This window comes from Gymnoscopelus microlampas (assembly GCF_963454915.1).
Source record: "Gymnoscopelus microlampas genome assembly, chromosome: 10".
Taxonomy (NCBI): domain Eukaryota; kingdom Metazoa; phylum Chordata; class Actinopteri; order Myctophiformes; family Myctophidae; genus Gymnoscopelus; species Gymnoscopelus microlampas.
This window is the reverse complement of record NC_139947.1, coordinates 50,045,601-50,062,945: the sequence shown is the minus strand read 5'-3', so window position 1 is coordinate 50,062,945 and position 17,345 is coordinate 50,045,601.

Here is a 17,345-nt window from a genome sequence, read left to right as displayed (position 1 = left end):
CTCAAATGATGAATCAAGGGTTTATAAACAGAAAGTTTAAGGACCAAAACTCCAGAAGGAAAAAAATCACTCTCCGTCTAAATTCTCTGAGGTGGGTGAAGTATTACATTCTCAGTTAATCATTACATTCTCAATTGCATGTCGTCACCTTATTATACTAATGGCCTAAGTCATTTTTTGAGGAAATGATATTTTTGCGTAAGTCAGGTCCTCATGACACTGGCCACCTCTGGTAAAATGGCCCAACTCCTAATTGAAAAGGATCATGCTGTTCACGCCCCTTTTAGTATAATGGCCTAACTCCCTAGTGTGACTTAGGACAAAATAGGCCTTTTGTTTGGCCTAAGTCACATGTTTTTGTGACTTAAGCCAAATTATTTACTGATTTAGGCCATTTTGTAATTTGTTTTGCTTTTTATTTTGGCCTAAGTCAGATTTAATCCTATTTAAACCTATTTCAATCTCTTATGTTACATCACTGAGGTAGCACTTTACAATAATGACCCGTTATAAAGCATTTATAAATGTTTATAAGTAGTTTGTAGACTATTAACAAATCATTAACAACCTGTTTGTTGACATTTGTAAATGATTACTAAAACCTTTATAACTACAGTTACAAATCATTTGTAAAGTATTAGTAAGTAGTGAACTATTCATGAATAAGCATTTATATACATCTGTAAAAGATTATTAAATCATTTGTAACGACCCATTCTAAAGCATTTAAAAACGTTTATAAGCAGTTTGTAGACTATTAACAAATCATTAACAAACTGTTTATTGACATTCGTAAATGATTACTAAAGCCTTTATAACTACGGTTACAAATCATCTATAAAGGTATTAGTAACTATTAAGCCATGTATAATACATCTGTAAATGATTATTAAATCATTTGTAACTGATGTTACATAATATATACAAGCTATTGGTAGCTTGTTCATGTTTAACATATGCTTTGTTAAACATTCCTAAAGTATCTATAAATCCTTAGTACATGTTATTATGTGCCCTATAGTAAAGTGAAGACAGTTCATCATTTACAACTGTCTGTTAATGTGTTTGTTCATGTTTAACATGCTTTGTAAAACATTCCTAAAATATCTATAAATCCTTTGTACATGTTATTATGTGCCCTACAGTAAAGTGAAGACAGTTCATCATTTATGACTGTCTGTTAATGTGGACTTTCTCCTTACCTGTTGCAAACTACCTGGCTTTCATGAATGCAGACACCAAACAATTACTAGAATTATCATTCATGTTAAGCAAATGATGCGTAAGACATTCGTAAAGAGTATGTAAACCATTTGTGGTGTTAGGGACCAAAAAAGTCACTACAAAGTACTACCAATCAACTCTAAATTGCCTGAAACGTACTCCTAACAGGTTTTTTGGGGGACGATTTTGGCCTCCACACTTAGTGATTATTTTCGGATTTAACTTTCGTTTCGGTGGTGACCAACTTTCGTTTCGGTAGTTTGATTACAAAATGTAAGTTGTGAAAAAAATAATCTGACTATACTAAGTTGTTATTTGTTTGTTTAAGTCAGGCTATACTCTACTCAGAGTCATAAGTTCACTGATGTCATATGCAGTTGGGGTGAAGAAACACAACCATTTCACTCCTAATAATACCTATTTGATTTGACATCCTGACTTGCTGCTGGAGCTGAGGCTTGAACCTGTTACCTGCGGCTCACTAGTCAGTGACTCTATCCATTCACCTACAGCTGTTTCCTTGGAATCTGTGGTTCTGAAACGTTTTGTTGTCAACCCCCCAAATTGACATTTATTTGGGCAGTGGACCCCATTGTGAAAAGATGTAGTGTCAGGGCCCCCCATGAAAAAGATTTATATTTATGCTGTAACACATTTTTTTTAAAGTTATTTGTCTTGTTTGTTGTTCAAGTCAAAGCACCAGGAAGGCTGTACTTGTCAGCCATCTGTTAGCTCAATGGGTTGAGACGCAGTATTCATGATCCAGAGGCCATGAGTTCAAATCCCATTGATGTCTTTCCTATGATTCTTTCCTTTGCAGACTGGCTTCCAGAAGATCAACTGAAAACTACCAGGAAGGCTATAGTTGTCATCCAACTGTTAGCTCAATGGGTTGAGACGCAGTATACATGATCCAGAGGCCATGAGTTCAAATCCCATTGATGTCTTTCCTATGATTCTTTCCTTTGCAGACTGGCTTCCAGAAGATCAACTGAAAGCTACCAGGAAGGCTGTACTTGTCAGCCATCTGTTAGCTCAATAGGTTGAGACGCAGTATTCATGATCCAGAGGCCATGAGTTCAAATCCCATTGATGTCTTTCCTATGATTCTTCCCTTTGCAGACTGGCTTCCAGAAGATCAACTGAAAACTACCAGGAAGGCTGTACTTGTCAGCCATCTGTTAGCTCAATGGGTTGAGACGCAGTATACATGATCCAGAGGCCATGAGTTCAAATCCCACTGGTGTCTTTACTGTGATGCTTTCCTTTGCAGACTAACTTCTAGAAAAACAAGTTAAAACCACCAGAAAACCTGTAACTCTCAGCCAACAGCATAGCTCAACTGGTAGAGCGTCTGTCCAATAACATGACTTGACCTGACTTGAGTGGGTTCGATTCCCACTCCGAGTCATGTGTCCCCGGTAACTTGGGGCAACGGATAAATTGACTGATATCATTCGTGATGCTTCCCTTTGCAGAATAACTTCTAGAAAAACAAGTTAAAACCACCAGAAAACCTGTAACTCTCAGCCAACAGCATAGCTCAACTGGTAGAGCGTCTGTCCAGTAACATGACTTGACTTGACTTGAGTGGGTTCGATTCCCACTCGAGTCAAGTGTCCCCGGTAACTTGGGGCAACGGATAAATTGACTGATATTATTCGTGATGCTTCCCTTTGCAGAATAACTTCTAGAAAAACAAGTTAAAACCACCAGAAAACCTGTAACTCTCAGCCAACAGCATAGCTCAACTGGTAGAGCGTCTGTCCAATAACATGACTTGACTTGACTTGAGTGGGTTCGATTCCCACTCGAGTCAAGTGTCCCCGGTAACTTGGGGCAACGGATAAATTGACTGATATCCTTAGTGATGCTTCCCTTTGCAGAATAACTTCTAGAAAAACAAGTTAAAACCACCAGAAAACCTGTAACTCTCAGCCAACAGCATAGCTCAACTGGTAGAGCGTCTGTCCAATAACATGACTTGACTTGACTTGAGTGGTTTCGATTCCCACTCCAGTCAAGTGTCCCCGGTAACTTGGGGCAACGGATAAATTGACTGATATCATTCGTGATGCTTCCCTTTGCAGAATAACTTCTAGAAAAACAAGTTAAAACCACCAGAAAACCTGTAACTCTCAGCCAACAAGTCAAGTCATGTTATTACATGACTTGACTTGACTTGAGTGGGTTCGATTCCCACTCGAGTCCAATTTATCCGTTGCCCCAAGTTACCGGGGACACTTGACTCGAGTGGGAATCGAACCCACTCAAGTCAAGTCAAGTCATGTTATTGGACAGACGCTCTACCAGTTGAGCTATGCTGTTGGTTGAGAGTTACAGGTTTCCTGGTGGTTTTAAGTTGTTTTTCTGGAAGTTATTCTGCAAAGGGAAGCATCACGAAGGATATCAGTCAATTTATCCGTTGCCCCAAGTTACCGGGGACACATGACTCGGAGTGGGAATCGAACCCACTCAAGGAAAGAATCATAGGAAAGACATCAATGGGATTTGAACTCATGGCCTCTGGATCATGAATACTGCGTCTCAACCCATTGAGCTAACAGATGGCTGACAAGTACAGCCTTCCTGGAAGTTTTCAGTTGATCTTCTGGAAGCCAGTCTGCAAAGGAAAGAATCATAGGAAAGACATCAATGGGATTTGAACTCATGGCCTCTGGATCATGTATACTGCGTCTCAACCCATTGAGCTAACAGTTGGATGACAAATATAGCCTTCCTGGTAGTTTTCAGTTGATCTTCTGGAAGCCAGTCTGCAAAGGAAAGAATCATAGGAAAGACATCAATGGGATTTGAACTCATGGCCTCTGAATCATGAATACTGCGTCTCAACCCATTGAGCTAACAGATGGCTGACAAGTACAGCCTTCCTGGTGCTTTGACTTGAACAACAAACAAGACAAATACCTTTTAAAAAATTAGTTACAGCATAAATATAAATCTTTTTCATGGGGGGCCCTGACACTACATCTTTTCACATTGGGGTCCACTGCCCAAATACATGTCAATTTGGGGGGTTGACAACAAAACGTTTCAGAACCACAGATTCCAAGGAAACAGCTGTAGGTGAATGGATAGAGTCACTGACTAGTGAGCCGCAGGTAACAGGTTCAAGCCTCAGCTACAGCAGCAAGTCAGGATGTCAAATCAAATAGGTATTATTAGGAGTGAAATGGTTGTGTTTCTTCACCCCAACTGCACATGACAACAGTTTTATATCAGTTTACATGTACGTTATTTTCAGTGATGAAGACAAACCGCACAGACGTTCACTGTACTTTAGTACATTTTGTAAACTTATGACTCTGAGTAGAGTAAAATATCTATAAATCCTTAGTACATGTTATTATGTGCCCTATAGTAAAGTGAAGACAGTTCATCATTTACAACTGTCTGTTAATGTGACTTTCTCCTTACCTGTTGCAAACTACCTGGCTTTCATGAATGCAGATGCCAAACAATTACTAGAATTATCTTTCATGTTTAATATATGATTCGTAAGACATTCGTAAAGAGTGTGTTGACCATTTCCTAACGTTATCATGGGCCTTGTTGTAAAGTGAAGACTATGCATTATTATTTCATGTTTAACAGTGATTAGTAAAACATGTGACATCAAAGAGTGGCAAAAGTAACTTTATGTAGTATACAAGTATACAACAATTTATTAAGATATAAAATGTAGCAACTCTTGGCCACAGCACACACACTGACATTTAAACAAAGAAATGAATCACAACAGAATCACAGAGTAGCAGCTTGGAGCCTCTGCAGTCACCACCTCCTCCCAGTGCAAGTTAGCTTTAGCTGCTAAGCTAAACTGCTAAGCATGGAGGACATTACTAGCCTACACATCAAAACAAACATTGTGGATACAAACAGCCACCATCAAAATACCCCCTAGTCATAATGCTACTTCATGTGTGTAAGATTAGCCATTTTATGTTACCTCGATCACCTGCAACAAGGCAGTTAAAACACATAAAACACGAATTAGACATATTTCTGTCCAGTCTGCAACTGCATCACTGTTCACTTCCTCCCTAGTAGGCTACTGCAGGTGTAATGCAGGTAATCAGTGTGTTGCCAGATTTTGCAAAAGAAACAAGCGGACAGGTCTATGAAAACAAGCCCAAAAGAAGCAACTAGGCTCAGGCTCATGATAACGTCTGCAAATGGTTTACATACTCTTTACGAATGTCTTACGCATCATTTGCTTAACATGAATGATAATTCTAGTAATTGTTTGGTGTCTGCATTCATGAAAGCCAGGTAGTTTGCAACAGGTAAGGAGAAAGTCCACATTAACAGACAGTCATAAATGATGAACTGTCTTCACTTTACTGTAGGGCACATAATAACATGTACAAAGGATTTATAGATATTTTAGGAATGTTTTACAAAGCATGTTAAACATGAACAAACACATTAACAGACAGTTGTAAATGATGAACTGTCTTCACTTTACTATAGGGCACATAATAACATGTACTAAGGATTTATAGATACTTTAGGAATGTTTAACAAAGCATATGTTAAACATGAACAAGCTACCAATAGCTTGTATATATTATGTAACATCAGTTACAAATGATTTAATAATCATTTACAGATGTATTATACATGGCTTATTCATGAATAGTTACTAATACCTTTATAGATGATTTGTAACCGTAGTTATAAAGGTTTTAGTAATCATTTACGAATGTGAATAAACAGTTTGTTAATGATTTGTTAATAGTCTACAAACTGCTTATAAACGTTTATAAATGCTTTAGAATGGGTCGTTACAAATGGTTTAATAATCTTTTACAGATGTATATAAATGGCTTATTCATGAATAGTTCACTACTTACTAATACTTTACAAATGATTTGTAACTGTAGTTATAAAGGTTTTAGTAATCATTTACAAATGTCACCAAACAGGTTGTTAATGATTTGTTAATAGTCTACAAACTACTTATAAACGTTTATAAATGCTTTATAACGGGTCATTATTGTAAAGTGCTACCGAAATATCATATAGTTTTAATTCTGGATCAGTTTTTTTTTTTTTCTGAAAACCTTGAAAAAATGACTTAGGCCATTAATTTAATAAGGTGACGATGTTGCATTCTAGCATGGCACATGAGTCAGGAGTACAAACCATGGCTCAAATGATAAATCAGGGGTTCATAATCGTAATATTGTGGGTTCAAAACTCCAGAAGAACATTTTTCACTTTCCATCTAAATTGTGAAAGGTGAGTTAACTATTACATTCCCGATTGCCTCTTCCATGCTAGCATGGCTCAAATGATAAATCAAGGGCTTAAAATCCGAAGGTTCTGGGTTCAAAGCTCCCAAGGAGCATTTTTCACTTTCCATCTAAATTGTAAAAGGAGAGTTAACTATTACATTCCCCATTCCATCTCCTATGCCAGTGTGGCTCAATAGATGAATCAGGGGTTTGTAAACCAAAGGTTCTGGGTTCCAAACTCCCAAAAAGCATTTTTCACTTTCCATCTAGATTGTAAAAGGTGAGCTAAGTATTACATTCCCCATTCCACCTCCTATGTCAGCGTGGCTCAGATGATAAATCAAGGGATTCAAGTCCGAAGGTTCTGGGTTCAAAGCTCCCAAAGAGCATTTTTCACTTTCCATCTAAATTGTGAAAGGTGAGTTAACTATTACATTCCCAATTGCTTCTTCAATGCTAGCATGGCTCAGATGATAAATCAGGAGTTTAAAGTCCGAAGGTTCTGGGTTCAAAGCTCCCAAAGTGAATTTTTCACTTTCCATCTAAATTGTGAAAGGTGAGTTAACTATTACATTCCCAATTGCTTCTTCAATGCTAGTGTAGCCAGTTGCGCAAAGATAACGACTGTTAGATAGTACTAGGTTCGGTGGAGCTCAATGTGTGTAAAACCCAAGGAATTTAAAGACAGACACAAAAGTTTCAACTTAAGGATTGTATTAGAACAAAATAATAAGTCAGAACAAACAGTTCATTTCATTTATAAAGAAAATAAAAAAGGGGGCCCTTTAAAGTTTTCTGTGTCAGTGGATCTTTCAGGGGGGATTCAAGGGGAATGGAACCTGTCCTTTTGTCTACCACACGGAGTGGAGGTAGGGAGTTAGGCCCCAAAATCCGGGTCCGGTTGGGTCAGTGTGGGAGGCTCGCCATCAACATCGGATCGAATCCAGGTGAATCACAAAAACCTGACCTAAAAGGCCAGGTGAAATAAAATAATCAGTCATCTAGTTGTACAACAATGTCAAGTTCCAAACAAATTATTATTTTATGACTTTTCATTAAATAATAAATTGTGTCATTATTCATGATTCATTAAATACATTCTCATAGAAAATAAAATACAAAAATGATACAAAACATGTTCATCATTAACACAAAATATAGTCAATTAAACTCAAAATGAATATAAATATAAGACAAGGCAAGTTCAGCCTTGTCGATCTGCCATTTTTGTAGCTGCTAGCTCACTAGCATGTTTATCATGAGAATTCCAAGGCAGATGTAGTTCAAATGGCAAACATTTACCACACATTGTACCATGACCAAACAACCAAACCATTGAACCAACTTTAACTCACCGTTGAGTATGAAGCATGAGAGTATAAGAGCGAGTACACAGCAGCAGCAGCACACCATGCTGCCAGCAAACACTGAGGAGGGAGTGGAGGGAGTGGCAGGAAATGACACCATGGTAGCCAGACATTTATACTTTTCCTGCTGATTGCATGATTGCCTGGTTACCATGGTTACCTGTCACCTGGTCACCTTGGTTAGTTACCTGGGTTACACTAGCATGGCTCAAATGATAAATCAAGGGCTTAAAATCCAAAGGTTCTGGGTTCAAAGTTCCCAAAGAGCATTTTTCACTTTCCATCTAGATTGTAAAAGGTGAGCTAAGTATTACATTCCCAATTACATCTTCTATGCCAGCGTGGCTCAATAGATGAATCAGGGGTTTGTAAACCAAAGGTTCTGGGTTCAAAACTCCCAAAGAGTATTTTTCACTTTCCATCTAGATTGTAAAAGATGAGCTAAGTATTACATTCCCAATTGCATCTTCTATGCCAGCGTGGCTTAATAGATGAATCAGGGGTTTATAAACCAAAGGTTCAGGGTTCAAAGCTCAATTAATACAAAAGACCACTCCAACAACTAATACAAAATATCTCAAACAACCAAAACAGCAATCAATACAAAACTTCAAAGTGCCTCAATAAAAAAACATAAAACAGTGGTCAAAAAAATAACAAATAAGTCAGCTATAATACTAATAATGTCAATGACATACAACAAAAAATTGCTTTGCTTCGTATGTAAATGTATTAAGCTCCTCCCACTGGAGGTGGGCTTTACCCATGCTCCTCCCCCTCCTACCGGAGCTAAAAGAGGGCGTGAGGAGGGAGGCGGGCTGATCCCACGCTCCTCGCCTTAAAAAGAGCAAAGATAGAGATTTACCAGGACCAAGATTCAAACCCCCAACCTTCCACCTGCGAGGCCTCTCCTTTACTCTTGCGCCACCAGGCTTTTCACACTAATTAGAAACTCGAGGTTATATTTGAAGTTTAAGGGAGAGGTGGCAGCTCAAAAGTTGAAAGTCTACAGCAAACACCTCTACCCCTGACAGAATGACTGAATCTACTAGATTCACTGATGATCAGGGTTCATTATGACACAACTTTTTTGAGTTTTAGGTTATTGTTAAAAACCATCAAAAAAGGCAACAGATGGTTGGAGAGCAAACAGAGGGATGTTTAATGTTATCAAAACACATATTCGTTATTGTCATATCTTAAAGTCATTTATCAATTTCAGAAGACCAAAACTAGCAGTTTTAATCAAGAGTGTGAACCTGGCTCAGAGTTCAAACAAAATAAGAGCAATACACTTAAACACAGAATTGATTAGGAATATAAAGACAAAGGCTAATTAACCAATTGTTTATGAGTGAGTTAGTCTGCAGAATCTGTAGTGGATGTGTGTAACGCAGTGGTTTTCAAAGTGGGGTCCAGGGGACCCTCATGGTTACTTGAGGGAATTCTGAATGTCCCCTTACATTTCTGTAACTCCCGAGAGTGTACAAAATGGAACCAAATGGACCCCTAATGGTCCATTTGTACACTCTCAGATATATGGGGGTCATTGAAATTAAAATGTCTTAGAAGTAAGGAGTTGGATGATGGATGCAAACCAAAAGCCAAAATGTGAGAGGGGAGAATGAGAGACTCCAAAAGTAATGAAAACTGCTGTCACTATGCGAGTCAGGAGGGAGTGCAGGACAGAAAGACCAAGGCAGACTAGTTCAGATACAAGGGGTTTTCTTTTTTTTATTATGACAAAAAACAGGGAACACAAGGAGCACGAGAAGGACTAGGAGGGCACTTGCAAGTTTCACTTGTAAAAGCACAAGAAGAAAGCCTACACTGTACATACACCGAATCAAGGAGACTAGATCAAACACTAAGATACTCACAGACAACTACATATACAACAAACAGACTGGCAGTGAAGGGCAAACAGAAACACATTGGAGACACAGGTGCTTATCTATGGACAATCAACACACGATTGGCTAGGGCTAAACAAGACACAGGTGAACAACATTTGCAAATGACAGGGTGAGACCAGAGCCTTCTATTAGAGAGTTGCGCCAATGAGGGGTCAGAAACAGCGTCGGTCACATGGTTCATGTAGCTGGAAATAGTGACAAGGAGCCGTCGACTTCCATGCATTCCATAAACTTCCGGTTTAGGGATTTGTCACTATTTGCCAACGTATGTGTATGTAGAAGACCTGGCCCGAAGAAGTGAACGTAGTTGGCGTAACTCTCTAATAGATGGCACTGCAGGTGAGACAAGACAAGATGTCCATAGTAAGGTGACATTTTTAAATTTTGAATCAAGTGTATAGGTTAAAGTATGAAGGAACAGCGAGGTGCCAAAGTTTTCAGATGTACGTTTTAAAAGCGAAATATCTCAAAAACTACAAAATATTTCAAAGTAAAAAGTTCAAGCATGTGTGTCCACAGTAAGATGAATTATAAAAAGTGTGAATGGACTTTCTTGGTGAAAGTGTTTCTTGAGGTGCCAAAACTTTTAAAGGAGTATATCTCTAAAACTATGAAACATTTCAAAGATTCGTTTTCAGGCAAACATGTTCACAGTAAGATGAACATTTTAAAGTTTGAATGGGCTTTCTAGGTCAAAGTATGTAGGACTAGTAGGTCAGGGGATCTAGAACCCCCATTCAAACTTTAAAATGTTCATCTTAATGTGGACATGTTTGCCTGAAAAGGAATCTTTGAAATGTTTCATAGTTTTAGAATTGTACTCCTTTAAAAGTTCAGAGATTTATAATGGAGGCCTATGGAAGATTTCGGGACTTCAAAAAAACACGTTCACCTAGAAACTCCATTCACAGTTCAAAAAAACACCTTACTGTGGACATGCATCCTTGAGATGTTTTACTTTGAAATGATGTGTCGTTTTTGAAATATTTAACTTTAAAGGACAACTTTAGTTTTTTACAACCACGGTTTATATTTTAGCTTGTAATTAAAGTAAATAAAAGATGAGTGTAATTTTTTTTTAATTTACTGCTTTCTACAGTTTTGGCAATTTTTGCAATATTTTTTACAGTGGGCGGGGGCATTCTGTCCGGTGGCTAAATATGCCTTTTTTACACAATAAAAAAGGTCCTGTGGTCTTTGATGGCCAGATGTGAGTTATTGGGGGCTAGAAGAGCTACTGTAAATAATAATAAAGAAAACACCGGGTTATTGTGTAAAAAAATACATATTTAGCCATCGGACAGAATGCCCCACTATAGAAAGCAGTACATTTAAACATTTTAACACTCATATTTTATTTACTTTAATTACAATCTAAAACATAAACCTTGGTTGTAAAAAACTAAAGTTGTCCTTTAAGCGCCCAATGCATTGTCAAAGGCAATTATTATAGTATATTATTACTACATTATATAGTTGTTGTAGTTATACTCTGAATTATAGTAGTTATACTCTATTATCTTTCCTCTCCCCTTATCTAACTCCACCCCTTCCTCCACCTAGCCTGCCTTCATGTAGCCCCACCCCTTTCTCCACCTAGCCCCTCCCTTTCCTTCCTCCCTCTCACAATCTTTCTGTAATATTTCAGCTGCCCGTTTATATCTTCTCTATAACCCCTCCGCTTTATTGTCTGGAAACCACGGGGGACACACACAGCCCCCCCGCGCCCACCCACTCTCACGCATGGATGAGATGATCTTCAGTACCTTGGGCTTCACTGGGATTTGAACCAGGTGCTGATGCCTGAGCTACAATTCACCAGGTATTCCTGCGCCACTAATCCTGTGACTAGTTCAGCTGTGCTTCTGCAGGAACGTACATAATCCTCATTGCTTTCCGGGCGGTTCAGTTCTTCTGAAAGCCAGTCTGCAGTGGCGTGCACAGACATTTTGAGGTGCAGGTGCTCAAGTAAATTATACTTTTTTTTGTTGACTTGGTCTGCTCTTTTTTCCCTCTACACCTATACCTCTAAAGTTCTCCTCAGAAAAGGGATGCTAGGTTTCGAGTGGTTATGGTAAAAAGAAAAATCATATCACATAAAGATTTGGCGGACCCCCTGTAGTAACTCTGAGGACCCCCTGTTGAAGACCCCTGGTGTAAACTGGAAAAAAAAACGAATGTTTTTTTTTTCTCTTTTTTTCAAAAGGGCACTTCTGGTCAAGAGGGCAAAGGGCAGGTGCTGTAGCACCACCGAGAGTCTATCTGTGCACGTCCCTGCTGCTTCTGCGGGAACGTACATAATCCTCATTGCTTTCCAGGCGGTTTAGTTCTTCTGAAAGCCAGTCTGTAAAGGAAAGGTGCAGGGTAAATACTGAGCAGGTTTTGAACACACAACCTGGATCTTTAGACAGTTTCTCTACTCACTGAGCTACCAGCTGCCTTGCTATGACTAGGTCTTCAGTCCATCTAGACGGACAACACACAACCGAAATAACACAAAAATGTAACAGCATATTGTTTTATTTATGGTTTGTTGTGCTGTGCTTGTCTAGATGTTTGAATGTTAATGAACCCCAATGGAAACAAGCCTTCGGCTTTTCTGTCATTATCTATTTGCCCCTCAATCCACAGTGAGGTCCAGTGTGGTGGCCCACCGCGTTATAGAGCCTGCCTGAGAAACAGAAGGTTATGAGTTTGATTCTTTGTGTGAAATTCCAATACATATATATATTTTTTTAAGTTTTAAATATAAATATTTTTCATGGGGGGCCCTGACACTACATCTTTTCACATTGGGGTCCACTGTCAAATACATGTCAATTTGAAGGGGTCCTTGACAACAAAACGTTTTAGAACCACAGATTCCAAGGAGACAGCTGTAGCTGAATGGATATAGTCACTGACTAGTGAGACAAATGTAACAGGTTCTAGGTTCAACCAGAGCAGAAAGTCAGGACATGTAGCAAGACATTTCTAACTGCTCCTCTGAGGGCAGACATCAACTGGGTAAAAAAAGCTGCATTCATTTCAAATATGTATTATTAGGAGTGAAACGGTTACGTTTTTTTTCACTCCAACTGCACAGGACAGCAGTTTTGTGTCTGTGTACATGTATGTTATTTTCAGCGATGGAGACAAACCGCACAGACATTCACTGTACTTTAGTACATTTTACAAACATCTTCAGGAGCATGCATAATCCAAAACCGTTACTTTTCACGAAATGGAAGAAGAAATAAAAACTACCCGTGTTCCAATGGGTTCAATGTACCGTAGTTACTTAAACACAAACTTGTGTTATTACCCTTCATTGGTTAGAGCGGCACTAGGTACCTATTTGTTATGAATAAAATGTCATTTTGTCCAATCTGTATGGTAGAGTATGTTAATACAATATAAATTATACAATAGGGATGGTTGTATTTTGTCTCCCTGCTATTCTATTGAGACATTTAGATCGTGTCAAAGGTCATGTCTCACCTAGACAAACATGTCAGGACTTGCGCAGGAAACCGGGTTCAAATCCAGGTTGGAAGGAGGGACCCCTAGAAGCAAAGATTTGAGTTACAAATGTTTGCTTTAAAAAAAAAATATATATATATATATATTCAAAGATTTGCACACATTTTCACAATTTCTCAAAAATAGCAGATCTACAAGCTCATAGCGCGGCACTCGGTGCCGCGCTATGAGCTTGTATATCTGCTATTTTTGAATAGCCCAAAGTGTAAAATAATGCTTTTTAGGTCAAATCTAAAAATGACAGATGCTTCTCCAGGTCTTGAAAGGGTTAACCGGGAAGGCATCTGTGTCATTTTAGATTTTTTTGTTGGCCATTAAAAAAAAAATAGATATACAAGCTCAAAGCGCGAGCTTGTACATCTGCTATTTTGGAAGTGATTTAGAAGGCATTTGTAGAATCGTCCTCAGGTCCTGTAGTTCATGTCCCAGTTCACCAAATCCCTTTTGTAAAAAAAAAAGAAAACACCAAGGAATATGCAAGCGATTTGAGGCTTTACAAATAGTAGTACATCTTTATTAATATATTTTCATAAAACAATTTAAGACTGTATCAAAAACTCAGTAAAAACATTAGATTTTTTTAACCATTTTTTTCTTCTTATGGTGATATTATCAGATATGAAACGTACATTATTCACGTCCATTATTGTGCCCCCCCCCCTTCCCACCCACCCACCCACCCCCCTCCTCCTCAATCCCATCATATTCCTTAACATGATGCATTGTTTTCAGTGATGGGCAAGTAAACGTTTTTATTTTAATTTTAATACCCCCCCGACAAACTATATAAAGTTGTTTATTTCCCCCCCATTACGTGAGATCAATAAATCTAGACAGACGATTTAAAAAATAAAATGATTTCCCCAGCCCCGCCCCTTTTTAACCACCTAACTAACTAAGTGATGAGATCCTCTGGGTTCCACAGGCACGCCATTATGTACACACACTGGTAGCATACAGTACTCAACTACGGCGCCATCTGGTGGCAGAGCAGTGGTAATGAACTACTGTACTAGTACAGCTCCACACATAATGGCCCCAATTTTCAACCACTTTCAAATCAAGTCCCTACATTGTGCATGTCGTTATTATAGACCAACATTTTCAAAAACTTTTTGAATAGGACTTAAGGCAGAGGGTCTTCAACAGGGGGTCCGAGACCCCTAAGGGGTCCTCAAGAGTTACAACAGGGAGTCCGCCAAATCCAACCACTTGAACCCTAGCATCCCTTTTCTGAGGAGAACTTAAAGGAGGAGTTCACCCAAAAAAGTACTTTGATTTCATTGATTTATTTTAGTTTTTGTGGCATTCCTAAGACTGAAGATAATTTGATGACCGTGTGTATTTCCGGTAGGAGACACAAATAATCTACTTTGTGTCTCCTACCGGATACGTTAGCCGGTAGGAGACGGGAATCAAATTATTAGCTTAGGAATGCGACAAAAACAAAAAAAAATCCAATTGATAGTGCAATTGATAGAAAATAAGTACTTTTTTGGGTGAACTCCTCCTTTAAGACAAAAATAGCCGATCTACAAGCTCTCAACGCCTCGCGCTGCGAGGCGTTGAGAGCTTGTAGATCGGCTATTTTTGGCAAAGAGTTATAGGTGTAGAGGGTAAAAAGAGCAGCAAATGTTTATCTGAAACACAATTTTATACAATATAGAGGGGGTCCCTGCTTCATCTCTCTCTCAGCTAGGGGGTCCTTGGCCTGAAAACGTTGAAGAGCCCTGACTTAAGGGGTAAATCCAGTGTGTTTATTTCCTCTCTATCAAATGTAATGGTTGCTAGTTGAATGTTCTCAAATACAAACTTTAATTTAAAAAAAGAAATTTGATTAAAAGATTTTGCTAAATATCGCTCCAGACATCAGTAATCAGCTCTAGGACAAGGTGACATTGTTCAGCCTCTAGTACGCCATCTGGAGGCAGAGCAGTGCTAATGCAGCACTGTACCCCCGTACCCCAAAGTAAATGCAAAGAAATCTGTGCAAAATCAAATGAACTAAATTAGTTTTTAAAAAGAAAAACAAAAATTCAGAACTGTGTTACGACACATTGTGAGCTTGTAGATCTGCTAGTTTTTGAAAATTTCGGAAGATTTTAGTACCATGGACCACAATGGAGGCGTGTGGGTCATCCTTTAAGCATAAACTGTGACTGTACTGCCTGTACTGTTAACAAATAAAGTATTTAATCACTCAAAAACTATTGAAAACCGTCACCTATAATGACAAGCAGAAAAATAAGGGACGCCAGCCAGTTGAAAGTGGTTAAAAATCAAGGACACATAATTGCCAATATCGACGTAAAAGCAGAAATAAAAACATGACATCGATATCGGTCTGGTTCCATACCGTACCGTACGCACCCCCACATCAAAACACAAACCGTCTGAATGTTAAGTTGATTAGTTTGGTCCTTGGCGTCCCCCCCCCCCCCCCCCCTCCTCATGAAGCCTTTTCACAGCAGACATTTTGACAGGTAAAACACAGCCCCAGGCAGTGAGCGTTAATTGTGGAACGTGTTCTCATTCAGGGCAGCAGTGGGTTCTCACAACATTTTCACCTCAAAAGAAGGACTCTCAAATTGATATGCATTTGGCCGTTTTTACTAAAGAGCTGGAGAGACAGAGAGACCCCCCGCCCCCCCCTGTTACTGAACAGTGTCTATAGCAGGGGTCTTCAAGCCAAGGACCCCCTATAGTTAACGAAAAAAGCCATATGAGAGATGAAGCAGGGACCCCCCACTAAATATCGTACAGAATTGTGTTGCAGACACATAGATAACATTCATGTTAATGTATTTTTGGACATGTAACCACTTAAACCCTCAATATTTAGAAAACTTGTACTTGGTCTGCTCTTTCCCCCCCCCTCCTCCGTCTACACCAAGCCTCTTTGCCGAAAATAGCAGATATACAATGAGCTTGTAGATCTGCTATTTCCGCCTATAATGTTCCCCTCAGAATAGGGATACTAGGGGTCCAAGTGGTTAATGTAAAAAAAAAAAGGTGAAGAAATCCTATCACACAAAAATTTGGCCCCCCTGTAGTAACTCTGAGGACCCCCTAGGGGTCCCGACCTGGACCCCCCTGTTGAAGACCCCTGGTCTATAGCAACGACTATCAGAATAATATATGAAATGTGAGTGTGTTTCAAGTGGGTCTCACTGAGCGCCAGCATCCATATTCTGGCGAGGGACATTCACCAAAAACAAATGGCCGATTTACAAGCCTGAAGCTTGTAGCTTTTTTTCCTAGAGACTAGAGGGTTTCAGTGGCACACGGAAACACCTAAATCGCACCCCCGCCATCAACAACCGTCGCCTTCAGCCGCTGTGGTGCGGTTTTGTTTTTTTACCTTTCAAAATGGCCGCCGTCAAAAGGGGTTCCCACTGCGTGTCCCCCTGCTGTGTTAAACCACGGCCGAGCCATCGACCCGACTCTCTCTCCCTCTCTCTCTCATTATGGCCAGTGTGTGTGTGTGTGTGTCACCCCACAATGTTTGTCTCGAACGCAACACTGATCGCCATGGTAACACCACGGGCCACTCATATCGTTTCAAAGGCAGGATCAGTGGTACACACACACACACACGCACGCACGCACGCACACATAGAATAATGGGTCGTTATTATCCGTTTTGTAACTTAATTAGACTACATCTACAACAGGCATGATCAGTGTAACTTTTCTTTTTTTTTGTTTATCAAGTAAAAGAGGAAACCTGTCATTTGATCAATGTTAAAAAGAAACCAACATAAAAAAAAACGAGAAAATGATATCCTCCTCCTCCTTATTTGACTACCAGTTAATTTTCTCCCAAGACACTACTTTAACCCATTGAGACCTGAAGCCGATTCTACATGTCTCCTAAATCTCAACAGTTTTCTGAAAAACTATGTTTCTATATCAGTGGTGCTCAATCTTTTTCACGTCAAGGACCCCCAAAATTATATGCATTTGGCCCCGGACCCCCATCAAAATATTTTGCTCCAGGGACCCCCCAGAAGCAAAGATTTGAGTTAAAAATGTTCGCTTTAAAACAATATATA